The sequence below is a fragment of the Triticum dicoccoides genome, chromosome 3B (assembly GCF_002162155.2).
Source record: "Triticum dicoccoides isolate Atlit2015 ecotype Zavitan chromosome 3B, WEW_v2.0, whole genome shotgun sequence".
Lineage (NCBI taxonomy): Eukaryota > Viridiplantae > Streptophyta > Magnoliopsida > Poales > Poaceae > Triticum > Triticum dicoccoides.
The window spans coordinates 344,793,371-344,798,485 of record NC_041385.1 but is presented as its reverse complement, the minus strand read 5'-3'; the positions used below and the strand labels follow the sequence as shown (position 1 = coordinate 344,798,485).

Below are 5,115 nucleotides of genomic sequence, written 5' to 3'. Positions count from 1 at the left end.
AAACAAGCACATAAAAGAGCATTATAATAACAACTATAAAATAATTTTGAGTTTCTATAAAGCCAAAATAATTTGGGTAGACACCAGAATATATTCTTAGCGTTTTCCAAATTTAAACATATAAAGCTCCCTCGATTTGGTCCACTTCTAGACATCGGATACGCATTTGGGCCGTCAGATATTCACTTCGTGGTCAAATCCAATTTTCACCCACGGTCATTTTCATTGGCCTATGACCAGTGGGCTCATTTTGGCTGGGTGTGCCTTTCCCTTGTCCCCGAGGGATTTGCCAGTCCCCTCCGCCCGCGCCCCGTGCTCGACCTCGAGAACAAGAAAAAGGTCAAACCCTAGCCGCCAAACCCTCTCCTCCCCACTCCATCCTCTCCCACGCCGCCGCACCCTCTCCTCACACGCCTCAGCGCCCTCCCCTGCTCCCTGTGCCGCCGGCCCCATTCCTTCTCCCCGCGCTAGAACAGAGATGCGCCTCAGTAGGGGTAGAACACCTCGGCTCTCCCTAACCTCTCCTCTCCTTCCTATCTCTCACATCCTTCCCCTGATTTCTTTGCTTTCTCGATCTGCAGCAGCACCAGCAGCAGCGTCTCCATGGACGCGGTGGCATGACGGCTCCCAGGCACGGATCCCCTCCTCTGCCTCCATCCTCCACCTCTCCGGTCGCCCTGTTGCAACGGTGAGCTCTCCCTTTCCCCGACTACTCTCCTCTCTCACATCACATCAGATCGGATCGGACCCCTGATTTCTTTTTCTGTTCGATTCAGTCCGAAGCAGCAGCAGGCGACCTGCAGCAGCTCCTTCCTACCTTCCATGGACGAGCTCGATGGAGACATCGTCCAGCCTGACCACGGCCATGACTACCCCACGCACAAGGTCCCTTCCTGCTCCCCCACCTTCTTCCATGGATCAAGACGCTACATACACTGTTGCTGCTGTTTTTCAAATGAATGAATGAAACTTCCTTCCTTATTTCTACAGGAAGGTTGATTCATTTTAACATATAACAAATTCATTCCACCGAAGCCATCTGCTCCGTCCACCAACCCGCCCAGAAAGGTAGTTACAGTGAATTGATATTCGCACTGAGGCCGGAGGCGAGAGGCGAGGGCACGGAGGTCGGTGGCAAGTGCTCAAGAGAGAAGAGGAAGGCAGCGGCGCTGGGCGGCTGCGGTTTACACAAGAGCGAGGTGACCTGCCCAGAGAGGTAGTTACAGTGAATTGATGTTCATATGAACTTCAATGTTGTGGCGTTTTTATTAGATCTGAGTTGTAATCCTCAATTTTTTTAGGTTTGAGTAGCAATGCTCCTGCTCTACTAGCTATGACATTTTCCATGTTTTTTCTTCTAATATCGTATAGCGTCCATGCTTATGGGTTCAATGACAAGCTTTTTTCACCTTCCATCCTGTTTTAAGCTCTGTTGATGGATAATTTCTGCCATGTTTATGGAGGGGGAGGACGCCAACTACTAGGAGAATGATCAATTTAGCAAGTACATGCTGTAATTCTCTTATGATTATGGGTAGGTGCCTCCTTTATTTAGTTACTAGAATTGTTCACTATTGAATATGCAAATTCAGCATCCTTTATATAATGGGATCTTATGAACTTTTTTTGAAGATTGCTGAGAAGCGCAATCTTTTGATCTTCGAGAACCGCAAGTTTGCTACATTTAAAACACATTCATTATGCAAGACGAATGGTGAGAAATGTACTATTCCCTATCCTTCCATTCTATTTGCATATTCGTGCAGTATGCTTAGTTTTTTTCCTTTCAAGATGAATATTCTACACATGAGAGCAATATACTTGGTATTATGGATGCTCATATAATTCCTGGACCTGGAATTGTTGATGGCTTGAGGCTTAAAGTATGTTATGTGTTGCATACCTAATAAATATTAGCAAGTTAATGTTGCAGCTTGACAGATGCTGTGATAACTTCTCCTTTTTATGTTTGTTAATATCCACTTGGAACTAAGCAGCCATGATCTGGATTTCCTCTATGTAGCTATGAGATGCATGCAGTTTGTTATTGTGTATCGTGTGCTAAAACATTGATTATTTGACAACGGAGGTAGGAGATCGTTGTATAAGTCTTGTCACTATTTTCTATTTTATCCTAATTACTTCAGCAATTGTTTGTATCTCTTCCCTTTGACACGCGGAGATTTTTTGGGAGCTGCTTTATTTATTCCATTACTTTTGTTCTCGATTTTTCTGGAGTCCTATGCTTCACTCTTTTGCCCCCGATGGAAACAAGTACCTGTTTTTCAGTTGCTTCATTTTTGTGTTGCCTTGTGATTTTTTCTTCGAGTCTTCTTGATCATTCACATTTGATGTTTACATAATTAACCTCTACTCATATAACCTTTTCAGTCCTTGTTTAGTCATTATTTCCCCCTCTTTTTTCTGTATGTATATTCATAATGTTCATGCTTAGCTTCTGAAGTGAATACTAAGTTCTCCATTCACTAGATTTTATTGTTTCATGAACAAGGTCTGGTTTTAACCTTAGGTTCAGTTAAATGCATTTTGTTGCACACACTGTTTTTCGATCTATGTCGCTCTATAGGATCCATTTATTTTCCTCAGTTTTTTTTGTTCTTGTGCTATTTTACATAACTGGGACCATAACACACACTTTTTTGCATGTAGTCTATGTTCATCTACAAAAACCAAAGGAAGTAGCTTGTCGTTTGGATATCCCAAGCATCGACTGGCGAGACTATGGTTTGGCAAGCAGAGGTCCACTAGGACTGAGTGACGAACAAGCACATGAATGCATGCATCTTGTTCAAGCATGGATGGAAGAAATTTCTCCTGAAAACAGGACTTGAGGTTGGTATGGATGTACTTACATTCAAGATGACATGTAACATCATGAAAGTTGGCCTCCATGACCTCTGAGAGGTTCATAGGTCCTAATTGAGGTTGTCTTCAGTTCATTATTTTTATCGCTGCTATGTTAGCTCTTTTGTGAGGGTCCAATTTGGTGACCACCTTAGAAAGAACAAGTTTCAACTATTGCCAAAGCTATTAAATCAAAAGATTATTCTTACGTCAGGAGGTTTGCATCCAATCTTCTGAAGTTAATTTGTTAATATATGTGATCATGTACCATGTGGTCCATAGCAACTTTCTTATAATACATCTGGATCATGTCCTTAGAGTGTAGAGATGCAACATCATATACGTACAAGGAATGGTCGACGACCACTTTTACATTCATCTTTTTTGTTTGTGAATTCAGAGCTTCTATTATTACAACTGCACGCTCCAGTCATGCTGAATACATGGGAGCAGTACATTCAGTAGAAGGAGATACAGATTTAAGCTATGCTCGTAATTCAACTTTTGCCACACTCGTTCAGTAATCGGTACAACTCATTCTGCTTCAGGATAGAAGCTTCGAATGGCTAGCAGAACCAAGGCCGCCGGGACACTGTCACATTGAGGTAGTGCCATGGCCGTAGGTGCTGATGTCGCATGGGCAGCACCGCGGCCGCGGGATCGCTGTTGTGTAGTGCCACAGCCTCCGACTCGGTGTTGCGTGGTGGAAGAGCAGTGGTCAAGTTCGACGGCATTGAAGCGAGATGTGAGATCCCAGCGCTCCAAATGACGGATCGTGGCCGTCGGAGGGCCAACAGAGGACAAGGGATAACAACCGGTGGTGGAGGGCGAGTCTGAGAAATCATGAGCTTTTTCCTTCTATGAAAAGTGATAAAGTTGCAACATAGTTTGCTCAAAGGTGTGCATCAATGCAGATTGAGCGGCACAATCTGAGAAGAAAAATGCAAAATTAGAAACGTGCATCATGTGTATGTTGGCTGAGCGACGGTGTTGGGGGCTTGGTTGTGGCGCAGCCCTTCGGCGTGGGGCCCTCTTGCGTTGCCGCTATGGTTGCCTCGCATTGGACGGGAGGAGATAAGTAAATCCCCAATTAAACTGGCAACATCATTATGGAAGGGAAATGATTGGATAACAAACTTTATAGATTTAGTATCATATCATTCATTTGTGACAGCATGATCTTAATTGCGCATCTCTGAATATTTTAGGCCCTTGCTCTTGGAAGATTAGACTGATGTGGTGTTGCTTTATAAATAAATGACATGCTAACTTACGGGCTTGATTTAGGTGTGTAGGCAGAGGCAAAAAAAAAAAAAGAATGACAATCTCAGGTTTAGGCATGCACATGGCCATGCTCACAAAATAAGTAGGCACAGATGCACTATTGTGATTTTCAGCAAGAGAAAGAGAAGTAAAGTTAATTGTTCAGATTTTAAGCTACACTTGAACCTTGCCCTAATAACTACAACTTGTTCGAATTTTAAGCTACACTTGAACCTTGTCCTAATAACTACAACTTGTTCAAATTTTAAGCTACACTTGAACCTTGTCCTAATAACTTCAACTGTTGTGATGTTGCTCTATTATATAAGTGCCTTGCTTAAATGCTTGGTCAGGTCGAATCTATAACAAAGAGAAGGCTAGCTGAACCATGCTAGAAATAACATTAACGTGTTAAGCTTCAGATAAGCAAAATATCTTGCGATAAGCTTCTACGGGAATTACCTGAGTCTGAGAAGAAAGCACAAATGTAGCTATCTTATGTTCTGCATGCAGGCAATGCTTGCGTGATAAACATATTGTCAGTATAGCATGATTTAACACATGGGCTTTCTACTACCAATATCGAAAATGTCCTTGCAAATTGAAACTATTTTCATCGACAATATGGCTTTAGCGGGTCTCTGCGCCATTTGGCGCAACGGGTCAACTAGTATAACTAATAGGGGAGAAGTCGTATTATCTCCACTCCAAATATATTGCCTTGAGTTGGAAAACACTTTAACTATTCAGAAAATTTAAATAAGCATAGAAATCATGATAAAAAGAATGATCCTATTAACATTCCAAATTTTAAAAATCTAGGATGTTACAAATCTACCCCCTTTAAAATGAATCTCGTCCTCAAGATTCGAGTTGGCTAGCAAAGTTTAAAGCTGTGTACTTGATATAATCCATACTCAAAACTTTCGAGGCTTACTCATTGCATATTTCCAAATCTCCCTTGACACGACTAAATATGATGCATCA

General features: G+C 42.2%; 1 long non-coding RNA gene across 4 annotated transcripts; it reads left to right on the top strand.

Moving 5' to 3' along the window:
- Window positions 1-294: 294 nt before the first annotated feature.
- LOC119276034 lies at window positions 295-4,147 on the top strand. Of its 4 annotated transcripts, none has more exons than XR_005136214.1 (8): window positions 298-494; window positions 582-688; window positions 777-885; window positions 991-1,216; window positions 1,464-1,534; window positions 1,633-1,714; window positions 2,671-2,853; window positions 3,414-4,147. It is a non-coding gene; the product is annotated as an uncharacterized LOC119276034 (long non-coding RNA). The 4 variants fall into 4 exon arrangements; XR_005136212.1 differs by having other exon boundaries at window positions 1,428-1,534; XR_005136213.1 differs by having other exon boundaries at window positions 295-494; window positions 991-1,534; window positions 1,633-1,723.
- Window positions 4,148-5,115: the final 968 nt, after the last annotated feature.